This window comes from Tribolium castaneum, chromosome 7 (assembly GCF_031307605.1).
Source record: "Tribolium castaneum strain GA2 chromosome 7, icTriCast1.1, whole genome shotgun sequence".
Taxonomy (NCBI): domain Eukaryota; kingdom Metazoa; phylum Arthropoda; class Insecta; order Coleoptera; family Tenebrionidae; genus Tribolium; species Tribolium castaneum.
The window spans coordinates 7,836,486-7,849,953 of NC_087400.1; the positions used below are offsets into that span (position 1 = coordinate 7,836,486).

Below are 13,468 nucleotides of genomic sequence, written 5' to 3' on the forward strand. Positions count from 1 at the left end.
CAAAAAATTACAGATAATATCTTCTTTTAGAAAGCATTTGTAAAGTAGAGATTGTAAATAAAAAATTGTTAATTGTTAATTTATTCCACAAGTAGACAGTTTCTTCCAGAAGGGGCAGGTCTATAAATTACCAATAACACTATTTGTCTGTTTTTCGAACTTTTCAGTCTTTGTAAAAAATTTAAGATTTTCTATAAGCTCTATTCACGAAGAAATGAAAAAATTGACCACAAATCTGTACACATGTTATCTTGAGAGTTTATGAAAACTGAAACTTCTTGAAACAAATTTTAAACAGGAATGGCAAACTTCTTTAAACCCAGTATTTGCAGTAATAATAGTAAGTCGGTAAACTATTGTTTAAAAATTTTAAAAAGTATTTGCATATGTTGTGTATTGTGTAGAATGGTGACAATTATTTTGTAATTTGCTTTAAACTAAATTGTTTAGTTTATTTATTTTGAAACAAGTTTTATAAAGAATAAAAAATTATTATCTACAATTTTGGACAGTAGAGTATGAAAAAATCGATTAAAACCAGTAATAATAAAACTACCTGAAATATTTATGCAGGGAAAGGCCATGTTTTTGTATTTTCTAAATGTCAGCACTTAAAAGCACACGACTTTCTAAGGACATAAATTTTAATTGTTTCGAATTTTTTTTAACAAAAGTTGGGTTTCTTACAAAACTGATTCATTTTTATTACAAAATAATAAAATAGCGGTAATGTTCAAACCTGTTCTTGAAAAATGCCAAAAAATTAAGCAAATGAATGTCTTTCCAGAAGTAACGGGTCATTACAGCTAAGTACATGTTTGTCGAAATGGAAGGTTATGTTTTTTACTTAATGGCTTAATTTTAATTGCATTTAATTAATGGTATCAGGCAAGTCATTACATAATGACCTGAGCATTAGAATTAAAACACTGAAAAAAGCAATGTTCCTTTCTTTTGTCCTCCACGCCAGCTAGACCCACCTAGTCATTAAAATTCAAAATAGTCCAATATTGTTCGAGCACCATTTATCAAAGATCTCTTTCGCAATCCTCAAGCACCGAATATCTTTGGTAAAAAATCAATAGTGGGCGTGAGGCAGCGAATTGTGACAATCCTGCTCATCAACGCCATTCTCACGTCTTCCTTTCGCAGCACTTTTACCATTGTATAACAGGTCATTAAATGCCTAATTATCCTCCGCAGATAATGGCTCGGAAGTAGAAAGCATTGGAAAGGCTCGTGCATAACATTATTGCAAGAAGAGTGACGTCACGACTCAAATTCAATCATTTCGTTGAGAATTCGCAAGGCTATTTCCAGTTATGCTGCACAGCCAGTATTCCAATTAAAAAATCCACACTGCAAGGTTATGCTCGAAGGACAATGCGGCCGCAGATTTAATGCATGTGCACTTGTTTAAAATGCTGCAGAATTCTGCGACAAACTCACCTTGAAACGATGTGGAGACTTTTATAAGAGAAAATTCGAGTCATGAACTTATGTTTCAATTAAGAATCGGTGAATCACATTTTCTTTTTTCGCAACTTATTCGTTTCCTAGCGGAATCCAGTAAATTGGCTTTATTATCGACTCAATTTCATCAAACTTTAATTGAATTCGTTAATGATTGGGAATTAAATAACCACGAAATTATAATTGTGTTACAACAGGGAAGTTGAGTTAATTAAATGTCAGATTGAAATATTTCCGAACAGTGTTTGTACTAGGATGCGACACGACGTACAAAAAAACGTACACGTTCTCATTAGTTCCATTAGTGGCGACAGATGGCACAATTGTTCCTAACCTTTCTAAGGTTACGAAAAGTTACAGATAGATAAAGCATTACATTCTCAATAGTAAGAAATTAAAAAATTTAAAAAAACAACAAAACTCCCACCCACCAATTTTCAAAACTTTGCAAATATAGTTGGAGATAAAAAACTAAGAAATAAAGTTGTTTCTTAAATTAATTATTTTAATTAGTTGTTTTGATTCTCGTTTTGCTTAATTAATTTTTTTATTTATTTTTTATTTATATTTAAATAAAATAATTATAAAGCTTATTTTTTTTAAGTTAACCAGTTTCAAAACTAAAGATAAGTCTTCCTTCGCAATTTTTTTTAAAATAATGAAATAAAGTATGCTGTTTTTCTTACACGATAGACCGACTTAAAGTCCATACGCTAAAAATATTTTTATTATGCACAAGGTGTTCTATACAGGGTGTTAAACCAAAGTTATATTTTTTAAATGGAACACTCTATATATTTTTGCATAATTGAAATCTACGCATAAAAATAATGTAGCTTCATATTAACTATTATAGGTGTATCTTTTTTTGTTTTGGAAGTTTTTAATTTTTCGTTTTAAAAAAGACCAATTTTTGAAAAATCACTGAAAAGTCGTTTATCAATATTTTCCAGCAAATTTGCAATAAAAAAATTCAGAATGCCTTGTAGTTTTTGCAAATAGACGACTTTTACTTAAAGCTCGCAGATAATAATACAGAGTGTGCCAAAACGCAAAAAGTTGAATGACTCATTTTTTTTTTCAAGTGGAACACCTTGTATTTTTTATGTATCGATAGCATTTTGTGATAAGATTTTAGCGGTTTGCATAACAAATTTAAAATATTTTTCAAATTTTTTCAAAAAAATAATTTTATTACAAAAAAAAAATTATTTTAGAACCTGATAAGTCAAATGGAAATTTATTTTTTGATATGTGTGTATTTATTGTATGCATTTGATATGTATTTAATTATTACTTGATACATAAGTGATTTTTGCTCATTAAGAATTAATAATAAAATAAATAAAAAAAAAAAATTTTTTTGAACACTTTCAAAAATATTTCAAATTTGCTATACAAACCGCATATCATTAGATACCTTATCGAAAATGCTATCGATACGTGTAAAACAGTATATGGTGTTATATTTGAAAAAAAAGAGTTATTCAACTTTTTGCGTTTTGGCACACCTTGTATATTATCTGCGTGTTTCATGCAAAAGTCGACTATTGGTAAAACTACAAAGTATTCTTAGTTTTTATGTTAAATATTTTTCGAAAAATATTCATAGGCAACTTTGCAGTGAATTTTCAAAAATTGGTCATTATTATAACGAAAAGTTAAATAATTCCGAATCGAAAAGAGATAGACCCATAAAGTATAAAGTTACATTACTTTTTTGCATAGAATCCAATTATGCAAAAAATATCGAGTGTTCATTTTTAAAAATAATATTATTTTGGTTCACCTGCCTGTGTATAATAAACATATTTTTAGTTTGTAGACTTTAAGTCGATCTCTCGGATAAAAAAACAGCATAGCAATATTTCAAAAAGCAAAAAAGTTATAGGCCAATTACACACCCCTGGGTCAGCCTGTATAAATTAAAATTGAAAAAATTAAAATAATTTTGAGATGTTGAGTCAAGTCTAAGATTATTTATCTTAAGATATACTAATTAATTTACAGGTATTGCAACAAAATATGTACAATTTTTAAAAGTGATAATACAAACTGTAGAATCTTTATTTTCAAGCTTAGTTTCAAGTTAAAATAATAAAGTACAAACTAATTTCATAACTTCCTTCATTTTCAACATTTTATTTTGAAATTATGTATCCACTCTTGTAAAATAAAAATCCTGAAGCCTGAAATCTTAGACAATCTTTGAAATTTGAGTTTTTTGAAAATTTATTAATTTTTTATAAAAAAATAATAACACTCCAACACTAAATTAGCATTCTGTAGTTTTTTCTCTTCCAGGCAGAAAACTAATAAATTAAAAACTAGTTCCATATTTTTTTGTTTTTTACAAGAATAATTTTTAATACTGAGACTCAATTATAGAAAATGTTTTCTATATCTTATAGAAAAGTATAATGACTTATAATTTTGAACAGTGATCAAGATTATTAACTTGCAATACTTTACTTTAATTTGTTGCTTTTAATACAAACTATTTTATTTCGTACACTATGTATAAGGCTTCGGCTTCATACTAAAATAAAAAACACGAAACATTTTTATAAACATTTCTCGTTTGCAACATAAATATTTGGGATAGATTTTGAGATTAATGTTTGAAGTTGAAACATAATGAACGATTGAACTTTATATTTCAGCTCGAGCTACGGATACGTAAGTACTAGGATGCGACACGACGTAAAAATAAAACGTCCTTGTTTTTGTCAGTCTCATTAGCATCACCAGATGGCGCAGTTTTTCCTAAATCGTCTTTATTTATTTTTTTTTAGTAACAGTAAACCTTGAAGAAACAAAAGATACACACAGATAAAGCATTATAGTAATAATATAGTACGAGATAAAATAAGTAAAAATTGTGTCAAAAACTATATTAAATAAAACAAAATTTTCAGAACATTGAGAATGTTGATGCAAATTGATGCAAAAAGTCTGTAAGAAAAATGTTGTAGCGTCTCTCGAAATCAATAGAAACGGAGTAAGAATCCAATCTGCGAAAAACCTCCCACAGTGGAGGAATTCCTCAACATTACGCCTCAGCCTCCAACAGTTTTAGAGCCCAAACCTCGGTTCATTCAGCGCTGTAATTGCGACATAAACTATCGACTTGTTCACTTGTTTGCGTTTTATTTCGTAGCTCTTTCAATATCCAATTAACTCTCAAACGTCACTTAAACTCCAGTAATTGTTTACCAAACGGTTTAAAAAGTGAACGCATCTATACATAATTGCGTAATGAGTGCTTGGTTCATTCGATCGGATAGCAATCGACCGTTGAACCTTCGCATGTTCAACTCTATTGTTAGATTATTGCTAGCCTCAAGACTAAATTTAGCATTGTTTCTCGGGATAGAGATGTTGTGGTCAAAGTTTCGCTAGAACCGATCGCTTTTTACAGATCATCGGACTTAGCGGTTCATGGTGAGATCACACCGTGTGGGACACTTCGATTTTGCTCCATGTGCTTGCTCTTAAACGCAACTTTCTAAGAGCCTTGACTGTACAAACAGTGATTTGGTTACAACAAGGTTCGATGGTTGTGGGTTTAGAAATTGAAAGTAAAGGTCACGACTGAATAATTACAATATTAAATGTTATGCAAGTGTGACTGTGATGCGTCTTGAATTACTTGAAAGTAGAATTTTGCAAAGTGGTTCAAGAGAATGTGCTCAGAACTAGTACTGTTAGAATGAAATCAGAGGATTAATCGGAAATTGCAGGCTTCGGAGTAAAAGGAAGTGTGATCGACAGAACTAGAACTCTTGTTCTGCCTCCATCTACGGTTTTCAATCGCATTTTGATGCAAAACGCGACCTTTGTCCAGTTTGGCGATTCCTTGACGAAGCCGGAACTCACTTTTGTATTTTCCCCTGTTGGTGCTTCAGGAGCGCACAATCATAATAAAGTGGTTATTAGCATGCCTCCTGGAATTGTTGCAAGCGGTACTCCATCCTAGGTAATAATTAGTAACAGTAAATAAGGAATGTCGGGGCATTATTTTGATTTATATTATATTCAAGGTTTAAGTGGATTTTGTTATGTCGGAACTAATACGTGCACCGGACCGTGTCAGGCCGGCAGCTGTAAAATTCACCGAAGGATAACTAGAGACGAAGACCGTTAAGCAAACATGTCATATGCTAGAAGAAATTAATTGCGATTGTTGTGTGGAGGGAAAATTTCTCGAGAAATTTTGTCATGTGTTTGCTATGAAGTTGATTTAAAAATTTTCGATTGAGTTTCTTTGTTCGGAACGGGTTTTGGCTTAGAAGGTGGTCGGGTTTAGCCTACACATTTTTTTAAATAAATAAGAACAAGACATTAATGTTTATTTTCTGGAAAAAAACCAGATTGGTATTTTGCATAATAAATATTGTTCTGTTGACATTTCAGCCGGTGGTGGCAGACAAACTGTGACGTGATTTCATCAGAAACGGGCAAAAAAATTTTTTGAATTACTGTTGTCCTAGGAACCATATATACCAATGAATTTACAATATATTTCTAAAACAACTTGTTACAGCATACCATCTATCGAAAAACATGTACGTATGTCAATAGCAAATACAAATATATTTTTTTAAATTATGCAAATTTTTGAAAACATAATTTTTTATAATTAAATCCTTCATTGTTGTTTTTTATATTTGTAGGTTTTTGAAATATATAAAATAAATAAATTAAATATAAATACATTAAGTAAATATGTAATTTGTTATAAATAATTAAATAAAGATTATTATCTTTTATGTAGATAATGGGAAAATAACGTTGTCTTTTTCTCTTTTGTTATATGTTTCGGTCATATATTATATTAAATGACCATCTTCAGTAGTATATGGCCGAAACATGTAGCATTTAGAATTAAAATAAATCGAAAAAAAACTACATTACTTTCCCATTAAATAACTGTATATTTTTTAAATATAGTTTTTATATGTATACAAATATATTTTTTTAAATTATGCAAATTTTTGAAAACATAATTTTTTATAATTAAATCCTTCGTTGTTGTTTTTTATATTTGTGGGTTTTTGAAATATATAAATATAAATAAATTAAATATAGATACATTAAATAAATATATAATTTGATATATATAATTATATAAAGATAATTATCTTTATGTAGATAAGGGGAAAATAACGTAGTTTTTTTTCTCTTTTGTTACATGTTTCGGTCATATATTATATTAAATGACCATCTTCAGTAGTATATGGCCGAAACATGTAGCATTTTGAATTACAAAAAAATCTAAAACCACATAGAATTGAAATACCAATGAATTTACAATATATTTCGAAAACAACTCGTTACAGCATATCTTCTATCGGAAAACATGTACGTATGTCAATAGCAAAAACAAATGTATTTTTTTGAATTATGCAAATTTTTGAAAACATAATTTTGTATAATTAAATCCTTCGTTGTTGTTTTTTATATTTGTGGGTTTTTGAAATATATAAATATAAATAAATTAAATATAAATACATTTAATAAATATATAATTTGATATATATAATTATATAAAGATAATTATCTTTTATGTAGATAATGGGAAAATAACGTTGTCTTTTTTCTCTTTTGTTACATGTTTCGGTCATATATTATATTAAATGACCATCTTCAGTAGTATATGGCCGAAACAGGTAGCATTTTAAATTAAAAAAAATCGAAAGAAAAAAAACCACATTACTTTCCCATTACATAACGATAACAACCTCTCACTAAAATGTATAATGATTCAATAAAGCATTGTTCTCAAGAAATTCTTCTAACATTTGAGTAGACGTTGATAGAGATGAAAAAATAGTTTTTAAGACAATTTTGTTGGTTATTAGCAAGATTGATTAAAAAAATTACATTTCTATTAAATAGTTACAAAAATATTGCAACCTCTAGGCGACACATTCAGCCTTCATCTGAACTTCTAAGAAAAGTTAAAAAAGTGTTAGTAAGCAAATTCAGTAGAAATATGTAATACAATCAATAAATAATGTATTAACGTTAATTGTTGTAGATTCGTCAAAAAAAAGGTAATAATAATAGTAAAATACCTAATAACAATAATAATAATAATAATAATAATAATAATAATAATAATAATAATAATAATAATAATAATAATAATAATAATAATAATAAAATTCGTCCACAAAATATTTGAATGTTTGTAGTTTGATAATTACTTATTGTATGAAACAGTAGTTTACACATTTTTGGTGTAAAATTTTATAAGGATTAAAATTACAAATTCATTACAGTTTGTTATTAAATTGCAAAAACCCGTAAACGTGCACGTTACTGTTTTAAAGGTACCAAACTTTAGTCAGAAAACTGGAGATATTTGCTAAATCGATTCAAATAAATTGGATTAACTCAAATTAGTATTGTTGCTTATGATTACATGAGAATGAAGTCAAAAACATAAAAAAAAACGAATATTTAATTTGTGAAACACAACCAAAACAATCAAGTACCTATTTTTGCAATTTTCTGATGTTCTCATTTCAGTTTTTCAAATAGTTATTCACTTTTTACCCGAGAAAAAGTGACTTTTTGTAAGGTGTAATTACCTAAGTAATTTAATTTTGTGGCAAAAAAGATATTTCTTCTACAACATTAAGCTTTACTTATTTCGTTTTTCTGACGCTGAAGTATTATACGTACATATAAAAAATTGTCTTCTCATTTTATTTCTTTCTGACTCTATTAAAGTAAAAAATAACAGAAAGTATTTTGAACCGAACTTCAATTGAAAGTATCAGAAAATAGTTAAGTAAGGAGTCGTTATTTTCATTAAATACAAGATATAATAAACCAACTACCATACGAGACCTAAGATTTCTATGTTTCTTTCGAGATTCAGTCTAAAATTTCTGAAACCTCTGCTAATTTATCATAGATTTAACTTTGGTTACAAAATATACTTTTGAGAACTAAATATACTATACGTAGAAGACGAAACAAAATAAGAAAATTACCTAATTGTTTGGAAAAAAGTTTGAAACATTAAGCATCAAATTCTTAATTAGCTGAAAAAACTTAAAAAAAATCTTCGTTCCATATCTTTCAAAATAGTGCACATATGGATAAAAATACAAAAAAACAATTGTAGAAAACTATAGAAAATAAAGTTTACTACAAAAGATCGGTGATTGAGTGCTGGGAGATCACTTTGAAGCAGTTTAAACCTAGAATAAATTAACTTAACCTTCCTATGTTACTTTAGTAATTGTTCCTTTGTTATTTTGTTTTCATTGCTGTTTTTCTACTTTTCTCCAATATTATTAAATACTTTTCTTTTTATACATTATGTATTACTTTATTTTTTATTAATTTTTCACTTTGATTTATTTAGTATTTTCTTTCTGTTTATGGTATTTTTGTTAATTTTGACTTTTTGTTTCATAGTTAATTTTTTGTTGTTTTTTTTTAATTATATTTGTGTTTATTTCTTTTTCTTAATGAGGTTATGTAGAGTATCATTAACTAGGCTTCGCATCCTCAATTTTTATATATCTATAAAAATTGAGGAGGTTGCAGTTTTTGATAAAAAAAAATATTTTTTATTTCTCTTTCTTACTGTAGCCATTCAAAAAACGCGTCTCAAATATTTTCGAAAAATCGAAGAATTGAACAAGTTTTTATTAACTCATAGGTCCTCCAAGCCATTGTGCTTTGTCTTTGTTCCCCACGCGTTAGAACTGACAACTCGTCCGATCCGACATTAATTCCGTCAATCAAATGGTTTTAATTAAAACTTATCGTAAAACTCATTAATTCGCGCAGCTAACATTTTAAACCACTTCACTCAGAAAATCGTCAAAAATCGAGTTTTTCCCTCATTTCCTTACCTCACGCTACTTCATGCTCGAGCGGAGTTACGTGTTGCTCTTATATAACTCAGATTCTTAAATCAATATAAAGTATTAACTGCACTCCGCCTGACGGAAATGTTACTTTCGAATTATTTATAATAAGAAGCGATCCTGCAATTTATTCAGCCATACAAAACGACAACTTTTAAGCTAACTTTCCGAAAGCAACCGGAAAAGCGTGACGTTGGTATTTGCCCAAAGCTACGGTTGGAAAAAAGTGAAGTTGGGTGGCATCTGGTTTATGTCATTTACAGCGATTTTATTTCCAAACACAAATTTTATGATAAATTTTAAGCCAAGGTGAAGCGACACGTGACTACGTTCAATGATAAAGGAAATAAAAATAACATAAAAATAATTATCAAAACCACGCTGAACATGAATTGTCTGTCTTGACCCATCATTGGAGTCACTCGCAGAAATGGACAAAATCGCTTAATTAATCGCCTAATTAAGAACGCAAATTAACTTTTACGTTGTCTAATGCAATTGCAGCACCAGATCTGGTCTCTAATTTAAATTAGAGATAAATAAGCCGATAGTTCTGACTCATGTCTCTGCCTCAACTCATCATTAAAGTCACTCAAACCCGCAAACAATAAGTAGAAAAAAATGAATCAAGGCTCGACTAATAACACATTAGTTTTCAGCAAACGTAGGTGTTTCGCAATTATTATTATTAAAACCGCGATGATTCAAGATATTTTTTACCAAGAATGTCACTTGACGAATTGTTCAAGGACTCGTCCTGCGGCTATGAAACACTTTGGAAATGGTGTTTAAGGACTCAGTTGGTGCCCGGATTGTTCCGGTCGTGTCACTTACCCGAATTCCGGTTTATCCGAATTTAAATCGCACACTGCACAAAGGCTGGCGCCCAGCAAAACACACACACACCGAACACTGGCACGATGGTAGGCGATGGTACGGCGGCCTCACAGCAACTCTTGCTGGTCGGCCGCGTGCATCGGCCGCGAAGCCATGGTACGGCTACGTCACACAGGTGCCCAGGAGGGGTCAGAGCTGTTTAGACAACCGTGGAAAAGCGTGCGTGGGTGACGACATCGTCACCTGTGGCGGTGGCAGCCGGGAGGGAAAAGCGATGGGTGGGATGATGGGACAGGTGATGGGAGGAAAAGTGCCCCAAGCTTGAATTTTATTCAACAACAACACAACGATATGTTTCTGCTCTGATTTTTCGCTTTTCCAATGCCGATTACACACTTCGGCACCGTTGTAATCGGCATCGAAGTTCGTCAATTTCAATGCAGTTAGAACCAAAATAAAAAAACTTGAACACAAAACGCCCAAACTTATCAATGCCGATTACGGCGAGATTATTACAGACAGAGCCCACATTCAGACGCCACCGTAATTGGCGTAAGGTAAAACTACAAAATGTCATCAAATCAAAGCAAAAAAAAACAAAATAAAATACATAACTAGATAAAAATGCCGGCATCGTTTTCACTTTTCCAGTGCCGATTACGGTGGGATTATTACAGACGGAGCAAAAATTCTGACACCATCGTAATCGGTGTAAATTAAATCAACAAAAATTCCTGTTCAAAATTTTGGGTTTACACCTTCTCATTGCCGATTACAGCGAAATTATTACAGATGGGGCAAACATTTTAACGCCTCAGTAATCAGCGTAAAAAAATCTGCAAAAGCCGTCACATCAAAGCGATTAGAATCAAAATAAAACACAAAACTAGAAAAAAATCCGGCATCGTTCAAAGCGCAATGTTTCTGTTCTGAATTTTGAGTTTACACTCTTCCAAGACCGATTCCAGCGAGATTATTACAGATGGAGCAAACATTCCGACGCCACAGTAATCGGCCTAAAAAAATCTACAAAAAATCGTCATATCAAGACGATTAAGGCCAAAATAAAATAGCTAGAACCTAGAACAAAAAGTCTGACGTTTTATAAAACGCAATGCTCCTGTTCTCCATCTTAAGTTTGTACTTTTCTAATGTCGATTACGGCGAAGTTATTACACATGAAGCAAATATTTTAACGCCGCGGTAATCGGGGAAAGAAAAATCTACAGAAAGACGTCAAAAATACAATGTTTCAATTCTAAATTCTAAATTAAAACTTTCTAAATCCGATTACACACGTAGGCACCGTTGTAATCGGCATAAAAGTTAGTCCATTTCAATGCAGTTAGGACGAAATAAAAAAACTTGAACACAAAACGCCCAAAACGCAATGTTCTTGTTCTGAATTCTGAGTTTACACTTATCAATGCCGATTACGGCGAGATTATTACAGACAGAGTTCACATTCAGTCGCCAGCGTAATTGGCATAAGTAACTACAAAATGTCGTCAAATCAAAGCGAAAAGAGCCAAAATATAATACATAACTAGAAAAAAATGCCGGCATCGTTTTTACTTTTCCAATGCCGATTACGGCGAGATTATTACAGACGGAGCAAAAATTCTAACACCATCGTAATCGGTGTAAATAAAATCAACAAAAATTCCTGTTCTAAATTTTGGGTTTACACTTTTTTATTGCCGATTACAGCGAAATTATTACAGATGGAGCAAACATTCCAACGCCACAGTAATCGGCGTAAAAAAATCTGCAAAAGCGATTAGAATCAAAATAAAACACATAACTAGAACAAAAAGTCCGGCATCGTTCAAAGCGCAATCTTTCTGTTCTGAATTTTGAATTTCCACTCTTCCAGGGCCGATTACGGCGAGATTATTACAGATACAGCAAACATTTTGACGCCACAGTAATCGGCGTAAAGAAAATCTACAAAAAATTATCATATCAAGGCGAATCTACAGAAAGACGTTAAAAACACAATGTTTCAGTTCTAAATTCTGAATTAAAACTTTTCTAATGCCGATTACACACGTAGGCACCGTTGTAATCGGCATAGAAATTCGTCAATTTCAATGCAGTTAGAGCCACAATAAAAAAAGAACACAAAGTCCGGCATCGCCCAAAACGCAATGTTCTTGTTCTGAATTCTAAATTTACACTTATACAATGCCGATTACGGCGAGATTATTACAGACAGAGTCCACATTCAGACGACACCGCAGTTGGCGTAAGGAAAAACTACAAAATGTCGTCAAATCAAAGCGAAAAGAGCCAAAATAAAATACGTAACTAGAAAAAAATGCCGGCATCGTTCAAAACACAATGTTCCTGTTTCGAATTCTAAGTTTTCACTTTTCCAACGCCGATTACGGCGAGATTATTACAGATACAGCAAACATTCTGACGCCACAGTAATCGGCGTAAACAAATCTACAAGAAGTCGTCATATCAAGGCGATTAGAGTCAAAATAAAATAGCTAGAACAAAAAGTGTGACATTTTCCAAAACGCAATGCTCTTGTTCTGAATCTTAAGATTGCACTTTTCTAACGTCGATTACGGAGAAGTTATTACACATAGAGCAAATATTTCAACGCCGCGGTAATCGGGGTAAAGAAAATCTACAAAAAGACATCAACAACACAATGTTTCAGTTCTAAATTCTGAGTTAAAACTTTTCTAATGTCGATTTCGGCGAGATTGGTACAGGTAAAGCTTCAATTACAAAGCGATTACAGCGACAATAAAATGGTGAAAAAAAATCTACCATATGCAATAGGTTTTGCTGTCAATGGAATTTATTGACATAAACAAAAACATTAATTTTTTTATTATGTCAATTAAAGAATGGCAAAATTATTAGAAAAGTAAAGTGTCTAGTGGCGGAAAAAATGGATTTTTTAAAGTTCTTGAAAATAAGAAGTGGGTTTGTATCTGTCAACTTTGCATTGTAAAAATGTTACAAGTGCAGTTTTCTAAACGTAAAATTACGTGCTAAACCCAATAGTATAAGCTAAAACGTTCTAGGATAAAAAGCTTTCGAGAAAAATCGTTTAAAATCGTTGAAACCTACGCCTTGTGAAACCTATCAATTTAATTTTAAGTGAAAAAATATATAAAAATTATTATATTTTAAAAAAAACTAACAAAACAAGTAAAATAAGCAGTACAATTTTCCCAAGTAAACCGTTTTGTTCTAGATTTTTTGTGAGTTATAATTTGTTAGATGTTTAGAATTTTTCT

General features: G+C 30.8%; 1 protein-coding gene across 2 annotated transcripts in view; it reads right to left on the bottom strand.

The window, feature by feature from the left end:
• Positions 1-10,372, bottom strand: part of pot (papillote) — a 34,343-nt gene extending 23,971 nt beyond the window's left edge. Inside the window, exon 1 of one of the 2 annotated variants that reach the window (XM_015984093.2) lies at positions 10,203-10,372. The gene's annotated coding sequence lies outside the window, so the exon portion shown is untranslated. The remainder of the gene's footprint in view (positions 1-10,202) is intronic. The other variant, XM_008200597.3, reaches the window with a different exon arrangement.
• Between the last annotated feature and the right edge of the window lie 3,096 nt (positions 10,373-13,468).